This window comes from Triturus cristatus, chromosome 2_2 (genome assembly GCF_964204655.1).
Source record: "Triturus cristatus chromosome 2_2, aTriCri1.1, whole genome shotgun sequence".
Taxonomy (NCBI): Eukaryota; Metazoa; Chordata; class Amphibia; order Caudata; family Salamandridae; genus Triturus; species Triturus cristatus.
The window spans coordinates 1,178,740,515-1,178,753,536 of NC_140582.1; positions in this window are offsets into that span (position 1 = coordinate 1,178,740,515).

Genomic DNA, 13,022 nt, shown 5'->3' on the forward strand with positions numbered 1-13,022 from the left:
TGGTTGAGCAATCGAACTCAGAACTATATAGACTAAAATTGAGGTCCAGTCAGTCAGACAATTTGATTGTTTAAGTCCTCTCCAAGGTGAATCGGTTGAATTTGTCTCTGACATGTATCCTCTGGACCGGAATAGAGAAAGAAATAATCAAATGCTGCTCAAGAAGCAAGCGTATTGTAAATCATTTCGTAGTCATTGTACAGTAACACTATTAATTTTGTTTTTTCTAAGTCTTTTGATCATCATTGTCAGCATCCTATTGCACATGTATTACCCTATTCCTAAGCATGCTTATAATATAACTGCAGAACATTCTTTTAGTGAATTTCCTCCGCATGAGTTGTCATATAGATTTGCGCTGCGCAATAACACTTTTATTAGTATGTTACATCATTCCCATCAGACTAGCAATGCTACAAATTGTTGGATATGTGGCCGACTCCCTCCCTATCAGAACTATAAGGGAGTTTTGCCCCTCTTTCCCTATCCGTTCACACACAATGGCTCCTGTGGAGCATGGTTTAGTTTGATCAATTCCCTAGATTCGAATTCCGCAGTTTATCAAGACAACTGGGTATGGGGAAACCTGAACTTAGTTTTGCTTAAAGTCTGCTACCCTAACAAGGAGGGACTTCCCAAAAGAACAGGAACTGATCTAGAAAATGAAGTATACGGATTAGGTAATTTTACACTTAACCTCATGATCCTGAACGTTGAATCTGAAGCTACACCAATCTTGTCCGCCATGTCCGTATTCCCAGTAAAAGGGGAACTATGTATAAGAAAGAATGGCTCCATACACATGGGCCATAGTAAATGCACCACTGTGATAAAATTCAGTGATCAAGGCAAGTCTACATTTAGAGCTTCTCGTCATTCCTACTTTATATGTGGCCAGACCGCATATATACGCCTACCTCTAGATTGGGATGGTACCTATTATATAGCATTCCTCCTACCACCTGTTTTTCTAGCTCCTCCTGATTATCACAGAAATACCCATTTAGTACACAATAGACAGCAGAGAGATCTCCCAATCGTCGATTACACTGAAACAGCATGGGAAAAATACACAGATTTCAATAAAGGTTTCTTCCCCTATATAGGTACAGTCACTAATAGTAAGCTGATACGTAGATTAACCAGAACCCTTGAAGCAGTAGTGAACGAAACTATTTCCGCCTTAGGCAATTTAACAGAAGAACAGTCTGCTATGCGGATTGTTGTGCTTCAAAATCGTCTTGTCCTTGACGTCATCCTGGCCGATAGGGGCGGAGCTTGTAGGGTCATCGGATCAAGTTGTTGCATTTTCATACCAGAAAATTCACCGTCAGTATATAAAGCCATAACCCGCCTTCATAAGATTGTAAGCCAGATACACCAGAGTCCAGGCACCTGGACTTGGTCCGGTTGGTTCTGGGGCGTGTTGTCAGCCTGGGGATGGAGAATGCTCTCCTTCCTAGGTATTGGCTTTCTCATACTATTCAATCAATCAATCATTGACATTTATAAAGTGCGCTACATACCCGTAGGGTCTCAAGGCGCTGGGGGGGGGGGGGGGTGCCGCTACTGCTCGAACAGCCAGGTCTTCAGCTTCTTCCTGAAGGAGAGGTGGTCTTGGGTCAGGCGCAGGTCGGTCGGGAGGGAGTTCCAGGTCTTGGCGGCCAGGTAGGAGAAGGACCTTCCTCCTGTAGTCGCTCTTCGGATGCGGGGGACGGCGGCGAGGGCCTGGTTGGCTGATCGGAGGTGGCGTTTGGGAGCGTAGAAGTTGACTTGGCTGTTGAGGTAGCTCGGGCCTTGGTCGTGTAGGGCTTTGTGTGCGTGGGTGAGGAGGCGGAAGGTGATTCTTTTGTTGACGGGGAGCCAGTGAAGGTCTTTCAGATGTCCGGAGATGTGACTGGTTCGTGGGATGTCGAGGATGAGTCTGGCTGAGGCGTTCTGGATCCGCTGGAGTCTCTTCTGGAGCTTGGCGGTGGTACCGGCGTAGAGGGCGTTGCCGTAGTCCAGTCGGCTGGTGACGAGGGCCTGGGTGACGGTCTTCCTGGTCTCGGTGGGGATCCACCAGAAGATCTTCCGTAGCATGCGAAGGATGTTGAAGCACGCCGAGGAGACGTTGTTGACTTGCCTGGTCATGGAGAGGGAGGAGTCCAGGATGACGCCCAGGTTTCGTGCATGGTCTGTCGGTTTGGGTGCGGTGCCCAGGGCGGGAGGCCACCAGGAGTCGTCCCAGGCGGAGGGTGAGGAGCCCAGGATGAGGACCTCCGTCTTGTCCGAGTTCAGTTTCAGGCGGCTGGTCGTCATCCACTCGGCTACCTCTTTCATCCCTTCGTGCAGGTTGGCTCTGGCGGCGGCGGGGTCGTTGGTCAGGGAGAGGATCAGCTGGGTGTCGTCGGCGTAGGAGATTATGCTGAGGTTGTGTTTGCGTACGATGGCCGCGAGGGGGCTCATGTAGACGTTGAAGAGGGTGGGGCTCAGAGATGATCCTTGGGGGACGCCGCAGATGACTTCGGAGGCCTCTGACTTGTACGGTGGTAGGCGGACTCTCTGTGTTCTTCCGTCGAGGAAGGAGATGATCCATTCCAGCGCCTTGTCCTGTATGCCGATGTTGCTGAGGCGCCGTACTAGGGTGCGGTGGCAGACCGTGTCGAATGCCGCGGAGAGGTCTAGGAGGATGAGGGCCGCTGTTTCTCCATTGTCCATCAGGGTTCGGATGTCATCGGTGGCGGCGATGAGGGCGGTCTCGGTGCTGTGGTTGGCTCGGAAGCCGGACTGTGAGGGGTCGAGGGATCCGTTCGTCTCGAGGAAGGCGGCCATCTGCTTGTTGACGGTCTTCTCGATGACTTTGGCTGGAAACGGGAGGAGCGAGATGGGGCGGTAATTCTTGAGTTCGGTGGGGTCCGCTGTGGGTTTCTTGAGAAGAGCGCTGAGTTCGGCGTGCTTCCAGCTCTCGGGGAAGGTGGCGGTGTCGAAGGATGTGTTGATGATGTCTCGCAGGTGGGGTGCGATGACAGCGTCGGCCTTGTTGAAGACGTGGTGAGGGCAGGGGTCGGTCGGTGATCCGGAGTGGATGGAGTTCATCGTGCGGATGGTGTCTTCGGTGCTGATCGGGGTCCAGGCGTGGAGGGTGGTGGTGGGGGGTGGTTGTTCGGTCATGGTGTGCGTTGGTTGGTTGTTGAAGCTGTTGTGTATGTCGGCGATCTTGTTGTGGAAGTATGAAGCGAGGGAGTTGCAGAGGTCTTGCGATGGGGTGATGTCGTTGTTTCCTGCGCTGGGGTTGGAAAGCTCTTTCACGATGTTGAAGAGTTCCTTGCAGTTGTGTGCGTTGTTGTCCAACCGGTCCTTGAAAGCTGTTTTCTTGGCGGCGCGGATCAGCTGGTGGTGTTTCCGGGTGGCAAGTTTGAAGGAGGTCCTGTTGTCCGGTGTCGGTTCCCTTCTCCAGACTTTCTCGAGGGCTCGGCAGTTCTTCTTGGAGCTCTTGAGTTCGTCGGTGAACCATGGGGCCTTCTTGCTGCCGGGTCTGCTGGGCGGGGTCCTCAGTGGGGCGAGTTCGTCCGCGCAGTTGTTGATCCACTTCGTGAGGTTGTCTGCGGCCTGGCTGGGGTTCGCTGAGCTGGCAGGAGGGTGCTGGCTCAGGGAGGTGGCGAGCTGGTCTGCTGTGATCTTGTTCCAACTTCTGCGGGCGGCCTGTTTCTGGTGGTGGTGGGACGTCGTTCTCTTGAAGGTGAAGTGGACGCAGCTGTGGTCCGTCCATTGAAGCTCTGTGGCGTGGCTGAAGATGATGTCTGTGCTGGAAGAGAAGACTGCGTCGAGTGTGTGTCCGGCGAGGTGGGTGGGGGTGGACACCAGTTGCTTGAGTCCCAGGTTGGCGAGGTTGTCGAGCAGGGTGCTGGTGTTGCGGTCGTTGTTGTTCTCCAGATGGAAGTTGAGGTCTCCCAGGAGGATGTAGTCGGCGGAGGGGAGGGCATGCGGGCTGACGAAGTCGGCGATGTCCTCGCTGAATTGCGTGCGTGGTCCAGGGGGTCGGTAGATCAGGGTGCCTCTGAGGGTGGTGTTCGGGTTGGTGTGGATCTGGAAATGCAGGTGTTCGGCGCTGGTCAGGGTGTTGTCGGTGCTGGTCGTGAGACGGATGGTGCTCCTGTGGACGATGGCGATGCCTCCTCCCATCTGGTTGGCGTTTCGGTCCCTCCGGACGATCTTGTAGCCCTCTGGGATAGCGATGGCGATGTCGGGAGCTGAAGAGGCGTTCATCCAGGTCTCCGTGAGGAAGGCAACGTCAGGGGCTGTGGCGTCTAGGAGGTTCCAGAGTTCGATGGCGTGTCTGTGGACGGAGCGGGTGTTGAGCAGGATGCACTTGAGGTGGGTGCTGCTGGTGTTCGTCTTGGCGGGTGCTGGTGTGAGGCTGGTCCGGATGCAGGAGAACTTGCAGGCGTGGCAGCTGAAAGGTCCGTGGGTACCTCGTGGAGCGGCTAGGTGGCATTCTGGGAGTCGGCCGGTGTTGAGTGCGGTGAGGGTGGCGGCGGAGTACGTCAGGCGGGTCGGTCGGGCTCTTCGGGGGCCAGGGGTCCTGGCACTGGGCACGGTCCAGGCGCGGACGGGCGTAGACGGGCTTACCTTTGGCGCACCTTCGGCGCTCAGGCGGCGCGCCCGCTGCGCGACACCGCTGCGCGTTCGCACGGTCGCCATTTAAGGCGAAGTGCGCGGGTGGGCGGAGCAGCTGGGAGGCGGGAGCGGGGAGGGTACAGAAGAAAAAGGGGCGGGGCTAATGGCGGTGGCGGGAAGCGGGAGCGGGGAGGGAGAGCGGAGGGCGGCGAGGTAGGCGGGCAAGCAGGAAGGAGACAGGCACAATGGAGGTCAAAAACACGAAGAGGAAATGGCACAGAAAAAACAGGCAATAATACAGGTCAAAACACGAAGAGAAAACGGCACAGAAAAAACAGGCAATAATACAGGTCAAAACGCCAAGAGAAAACGGCACAGAAAAAACAGGCAACAATTCAGGTCAAAACGGGGGAAAAACAGTAGGAAAACGATCTTGGGCACAGAAAGAGAACAAGCACAAATTTCAGACAAAAACGGGCTAAAACCAAAAGGGGAGCGCTCAAGGCGGCAGCGAGGTCGGCGCTGAGGCAGAGGCAGGCACTGGGGGCACACGCAGCAGCTGGTGGCCGTGCGGCGCGGGGGTGTCCCACAAGTTGCTGCTTATGTCTACAATGTGGGCCAGCGATTTGTGGTCTGTGTACCACCTCGTGTATCCCACATCCAAGTTTTCGTTCAAGATCCCGGAAGAAGAAAGAAGAACAAATGATGTTATATGAACAGATCGATGGATTGATGAAGATTGATATCTCCTAAGGGCCAGTAGGGGACAAGGAGGGAATGTGGAAATATGGATTTTTATGGTCGGTTATGTCCCCTATCTTGGACCCCAACGGCTTCATGTATAAATCACAAGTACATGTATGTTCCCTCCAGTTCCAGTTATGAAGACGCAAATACATGTGCGTCCACCATCAACATGTCCTCTTTCAGACCCGCCATGAATGAGCCGGATATTCTATTCCTAAGTATGAAAGGCCACCGGCTTTATATGGTTCATTTATCCCATTTTACAGTCCAGGCGAGTAGGCCCTGATTCTGCCACCAAGCCTTTTCCTGCCTTCTGCCTCTGAAAGCTCCAGTCTGAGCCTGCATCTGTATCCATGAACTTTGTCCTACTCCCTGCGCGGCTAACGATGACTGACTCGGCCTGTCTGCCTGCCAAAAACTGTATTTCACCTTCAAGATTATCTGCTCTGCTCCGCTCCTCATCCAATGCATTCCTGTCTAGTAGTTTAGGTAAACATTCCTCCAGCTACCGTGCAAAGGACCAGGCCTCGCTGTCCTCATGCAAGTAATTCATAGCCCTGTTACCATGGAATATTCCTACCCCCTCGCATCTAGTGTAGACACTTAGACGCTTGTACACGCACTAACAGTCAGTATAGTCAGTATAGAATAAGATTCTATCCTAAGAGACCTCTCTTTTTGGATAACACAGTTCTTTAAACATAGGATATTAGATATGATTTGGGATTAGGTTGACATAACCTCAGACTTTTGTCTCCACATGTAGAGCTAAATGTCAAGCCCCTTTCTCCTTCTAGTTACACGTCAAATCACACGTCATGCTGCTGCGCGCGCATCTCTGCCACATATTTCTGCTGACATTGCGAAATTCTTTCATGGAACCACCCATTTGTGACATCATACCTAATGACGTTCTTTAGTTACGCCCAGTTACACCCATTTTAGTTACGCATGTATGTCTTTATCTCTGTTATCAACTGTTACGCCTCCTGCATCTGTTTTACTGTAATGTATTTTCTATAAAACTGCCTATCTGTCAATAATATATGTTCCTTCCTTCCTGAACTTTCGTGGTGATGGAATAGAAGGCCCATAATTCGAATTATGTTCCTTTGTATAGGAATAAAGCCCGTTCCGAATCTCTAATACCACGGATTCTGCCTCTTATTTTACTAAGCTATCCTTATTAATTTTCCGCATCAAATTAAGTACCGGTAATTAAATTATTTACCACACATGGTACAGGACCAGACCATCTAAAACGTCAATTCCATTGGTACATACCGAAAAGAATGCTTCCTTCACTAGGAGCCAAGCTGGTTTCAGTGACAGACACAAAAAAGGTTTTGTGGGGTGGTATAAGTTTTGCTCTCTGTGCGGCAAAAGCCTGGAATGACCTTCCGTTCCACCTGAGAAATGCTACTGAGTTGTTAACATTTAGGTAAGGTTTAAAAACCTGGCTTTTTGCTAAATAAAACTCTTTCCTTCAGTTTTTTGTCTAAAGGAGAAGTAACTAGCACCAGGACACCCTTGGGTAACCGTTGCGCTTTATAAAATATCCCTAACATAACATAACATATAAATATATTTTTGTTGCAGTTGATTCATGCACTAGATTCCTTTGGGTTTGGCCACAATGCATTGCTGACGCTCAAAATGTCATTAGAGATTTGTGTGTCTTTGTCGGGATGTTTGCCTGTGGTACCTTCCATTCTGACCAAAGTCCAGCGTTCACCTCTAAAGCATACAAGGACGTGATGATGTCAATGGGGGTGCTGGTGCAGTTTTCGTCTCCATACAGGCCTGAGGGCAATTCCATAGTGGAGCGAATGAACTGTGACTTAAAGCAATCTAGGGTCCTAGGTACTGGCAGGAACTTGCTGGCGCATTTGTATGGGGTTCAACGTGCACTAAATAATCTCCCTCGAAGATCTCTGGATGGGCGGACCTCATACGAAATGCTCTTTGGCATTAAAATGTTTCTGCCAGACCTTGATGGTCTAGACATTGTGGTGGCTGCCGTAACCTTTGACGTAGATAATCATTCTACTATGTTACAGGACCTACAAAAGACCCGTGACAGCTACGCAACTGAACATTTACCCTCTTCCAATGATGCAGCACTACTGATTCCGGTTGCCGACTGGCTTCCTAAGATTGGAGATATGGTACGAGAAAAGCTGGAGAACAAAAAAGAGTTTGGTCCCTCTTATCGTTCACCGGTTCCAGTACTTGGATTGAAGGGTACTCGTACAGTCATTTTACCACTTTTACCTGGTCGTAAAGACAACAGAGACATTTCAGTGGACAATGTTAAGTTACACCGTCTGACCGATTCTGAATCGTGTCACACCTGCAGTTTTGTGCAACACTATTTTGTTGAATCCGGTGACTTAATTCCCTTCCACTAATGCCCGTGTAGTTGAGGGAGAGTTGGAAACTTCTGTTGGCCTTTCGCCTGTTCTGCCTCCATCCTCTTCCAACGAAGACATCGAGTATCCTTACCCTACCGATGAGTCCCACAGTGAAGTGCCAAACAGTCCTCTACAACATCACGCTGATGCTGCCCTACCACCTCTAATAAACATGGGTGCATGTGGTTATTTTGGAGACTATGCCAGCTTCTCTTATGAATCATCTTCCTCGTCTTCCACTTTGGCACTTCCACCAACAAAATTAAGTATTTTCATTTCTTGGTTCGAAAAGACTTACCTGGATCCCCCGTGGACCTACATTCGACGGAGTGTCCACCCCGGATGTCCAAGCGTACTACATGGCCTCACAGAAGGGTCTAGATTTTTGTATGGGCCTGGAAATCCGGATCTTCAAAGCGAGGGGGTGCCCTCAGAAACACTACAAAATTTGGAAAAGGTGGGCTGATTATAGGGGACTATATCTGGAGCCTCCTCCCACTGTCAGATACTGAAGAACCATTGCCATGATTCTAGTGGACTGGCATTGGTGTAGTATACATACTGGATGTGACTACGGGTGGCAAAATTCTCCCTATATCTGAGACTATTCTACTTGTCAAACAGAGGCAATGTGGCGCAGTTGTTTATTCTTTTTTTATTCTTTTTCTTTGCAATTTATTCTTTGTATGATCAATACTATATCGTTGTTGAAAATGTTGATATCCGTATATGTAATCTCGAATGCACACTTAGATGCCCTGTGAGTTACTCTTTCCGTCTCGGCTGTCAACAAAAAAATTATGTTGTAAAAAAAAAAAGGTGTAAGGGGGGCTCTCAATGCGAGTCATGGATGTCGGAAATTATGTGGAAGAAAGGGAGGTTGGCTTGCCTCACAGATTACATTTTACTGCATGTGCGCCAGTTATGTCAAGATACCTTAGAGGGAAGCCATGTAGTGGCAGATCGATAAGGGAAGTCTTGGGTCCAAGGAGTTCACTCGGCCACTCGCTTTTGACAGGTCTGACATGTGACGTTCAATTACCACACCTAAGTTAAAATTCAGATTGGTGCAAAATAATGAAATATGCATCTGTTAACTTTAATAGCTTTGCAAAAATTTCAATTGATATTCACCAGGTATTCATTTGATACGAAGTAGGCAAACGATGTGGACAAAAAATTTGAAACATGGCCTCACATCTTCTCATTCTCAATGATTGGTGGTATGGCGATTGCGGAGAGCCTGCGTATGCTGTAGAGCGTTGGCTTCTGGGAGACAATGTCCTCCACATGGTTTGCTATTCAGCGGCGCTGCTTAAGGGGCTACCACCCTCTACAGCCACGATCTTCAAGATCTGGAAGTCTGCGCTCCGCCTGATGGGTTGGTGGGGGAGACTCACCAGGGAAACAACAGACAGCTGCCACAGCTGGCGCAATTGTCTGGCTTTCGGGGCAGGACAGCTATTGGGATAGACACGGTGGGGGCAGTTGTACGTGGTTGCACCCTCAAGTCCTTTCTTGACATACAAACGGAATATGATATGCCACGCACACAATTCTACCGCTATCTTCAATTCAGGCATGCCTTCACCCCATACATATCACACCTAACAGAGATTCCCGAATTTAACCCCATCTAGGCGAAGGTTTTTATGGGCGACTTGGGGGACCATAAGATAACCAAAATATACTGTACACTTGTCAATAACAAGCCTACCACACTGCACAAAACTAGAGGCATGGCAGCAGGATCTGTGCCCCTTAGAGGAAGAGGACTGGGTAGAAGCCCTAGAATCCCCACGCAGCGCAGTCATTGCGGCCCGCCTGCATTTAATCCAGTTTAAGTACCTACATAGAGCCTATTACATCAGGCACAGACTGTGGCGTGCTTGGCTAATCGCGTTCCTGCACTGCTTACGCTGTGGGTCTATGGACGGTACCTTCCTGCACACTATGTGGTCTTGCCCAACATTGTTGAGGTTCTGGAGAGGGGTGTTTGCATGTCTATCTGAGGTTTTGGGGTGGGACGTTCCATCCTCGCCAAGGCAGGCCATGCTGCATGTTACGGAGAACCTGGGTGGAGATAGGTACAAGCGTCACCTCTTATTTCTGGGCCTCACGCTGGCGAAAAGAGATATTGCCCGGGCCTAGAAAGACGAATCACCACCGTCACTCGGGGTATGGAAGAAGGGTCTAGATTTTTGTATGGGCCTGGAAATCCGGATCTTCAAAGCGAGGGGGTGCCCTCAGAAACACTACAAAATTTGGAAAAGGTGGGCTGATTATAGGGGACTATATCTGGAGCCTCCTCCCACTGTCAGATACTGAAGAACCATTGCTATGATTCTAGTGGACTGGCATTGGTGTAGTATACATACTGGATGTGACTACGGGTGGCAAAATTCTCCCTATATCTGAGACTATTCTACTTGTCAAACAGAGGCAATGTGGCGCAGTTGTTTATTCTTTTTTTATTCTTTTTCTTTGCAATTTATTCTTTGTATGATCAATACTATATCGTTGTTGAAAATGTTGATATCCGTATATGTAATCTCGAATGCACACTTTAGATGCCCTGTGAGTTACTCTTTCCGTCTCGGCTGTCAACAAAAAAATTATTTTGTAAAAAAAAAAAGGTGTAAGGGGGGCTCTCAATGCGAGTCATGGATGTCGGAAATTATGTGGAAGAAAGGGAGGTTGGCTTGCCTCACAGATTACATTTTACTGCATGTGCGCCAGTTATGTCAAGATACCTTAGAGGGAAGCCATGTAGTGGCAGATCGATAAGGGAAGTCTTGGGTCCAAGGAGTTCACTCGGCCACTCGCTTTTGACAGGTCTGACATGTGACGTTCAATTACCACACCTAAGTTAAAATTCAGATTGGTGCAAAATAATGAAATATGCATCTGTTAACTTTAATAGCTTTGCAAAAATTTCAATTGATATTCACCAGGTATTCATTTGATACGAAGTAGGCAAACGATGTGGACAAAAAATTTGAAAAGCAAAAACCATTTATGGCACATACATGAATAGCTATGCATGACAATTCAATGGTATTCACTGCATATTCATTTGATACGGAGTGAACAATCGATGTGAATACAGTTTTAAAATCAAATGTGGTGCATACATTGTCACACAATTTGGTGCATCATGGTGACTCAGTAAACCCTTTGTCTACAGACAACATATAATGTTTTTTAGTTGTCAATGGAAATGCATTTGTTGGTAAACCAAGGATAATTGACAGGGTGAAGTGGGAGAAAGGGCAGTGAGGATGGAGTCTATCTAACTAGATATCATCTGTTGCTCAACTGTCCTATTTGCTTATGTTTTTTCTCCATTTCATTTAGCCCATTTGTAATCGTTTTCAAAGAGTGTATCCATCTTCACTCTTTAAAATTCAATGAAGAGGACAAGTTACCTCCTTTTGGGTGTGGGCACATTTTTTCAAGTATCAACCACTTCAGACTTTCTGGAGGATGGTCCTGACTCCAAAAATGGTCCACTAAGGGGGCACCCTGAACCTTACACTTAATTCTGCTAATATGTTGCAAAATTCTTGCCTTAGCTTTCTGGGTGGCTTGTCCAACGTATAACTTGTCGCAAGGACATTGTAGAACATAAATGACGTTGGTGCTGTTGCAATTCGTATATCGGGGTAAAGTGTAGGTGTGATTAGAATGCGTGAAGTTGTTTCCCTCAATTGTCAATGCACAGGCCTTGCAGTGTCCGCATTTGTGATGACTAGTAAGTGGGGGTAGGTTCAGTTGCGTCCTTATGTCAGGTGGTCGTGGGGTCTCAAAGAAGGCACAAATGGACAAACCACCCAGAAAACTAAGGCAAGAATTTTGCAACACATTAGCAATTGAAGCAGTGCCTGTTCCGGACAAACCATGGTTCAAGTTAGGTTTGGACATCATTCATGTATGTTTTGGATGAATGGAACAGGTGCGGCTTAGTTGCGGTGGACTATGGCTCTAGGTGGCCTGAAGTGACATTTTTGAAGTCCGCCAACACTGAGTGGGTGTTAGAGTTTCTCCAGTCCTTATTTTTGAGAGAGGGTGCTCCTGCTGAACTGGTCACCGACAATGGGGTGCAATATATGGCCAAAGAGTTCCAAGGGTTCATGAGTCATTGGGGTATCAAGCACATCACCACTTTGTTATATCATTCCCATAGCAATGGGTTGGTGGAACGGTGGAACATGGTCATAAAGGACAGTATTCAGTTTTCGGTGGCCAATGGATTGTTGAATTGGAAGAAGGAACTTGTGGACTTATTGAGGGCTCTGTGCACTACTCCTAGTGCCATTACCAAGGAGTCTCCTTTTGCTTTATTGAAAGGTAGAATGGCTTTCACCAAATTAGTAATAAGACCTTGGATGCGTGATTTAAATACACCCAGTGTGAAACGTGAATTGGTGAAAGAAAATTATGAGAAAGCTCAGAGCAAGTATGTGACCAAGGAGCCAATCAAAGGAAGAAGACAAGCTCTTTTCGAAGCAGGCGATCGGGTTAAAGTGAGACTGCCTGGTCTGGTTGCTAAGGGGTATTCGAAATTTTACAGTCCCATGCAGATCATTGCTCTTGGAGGCAGATCTGTTGAGCTCAGTGATGGAAAATGGGGGAACAAGGTGAGGTTGTCCAAACAGAGGTCTGACTGTAAGCAGAGAGTGCGTACATACTACCACGTAAAGCAATCCTAGCTTGAAGGGCTCAGGAAGAGAAAGGAGGGCTAATGTTTGGTTCAAGGATTACGTCAGATATTAATGCATGCTTTTATTTTGGTTTTGTTTGTGTTTCCTTGTTATGCTAAAGTTCCAAATTTAAGGTAAACATCCTTCCTTTCTTTTCTTTTATTGTTGGGTTCTGCCTTTTCATTGTAAATTGCCACCATGACGATGTGTTCTAGGTTGGAATGGTGGCATGTGGAATGGTCAATTGAGGCAGTTGGTTCCCGTTACCTGCTCTTACTGGTCCTGTACCTCCGTGCCTGAATAAAGAAGAATTTATCTTACCCGCAGAGTCTTCTGCTTCATCTTTTTAGCAACATGAATGTCACTGTTAACTCAACGATGTTGATGGCTAAAGGTCCTGTATATGAAAAACACTGATTCACTCCTCAAAGAACATGTTACTTACGTTCGGTAATGCTCGTTCTGGTCGAGATTCTAATCACAGATTCCTCGCCTTTTGAATAGTCCCCATGTGTCAGACTGGATCTGCCAACTTTTTCAGCAGTACCTCTGTGTATCA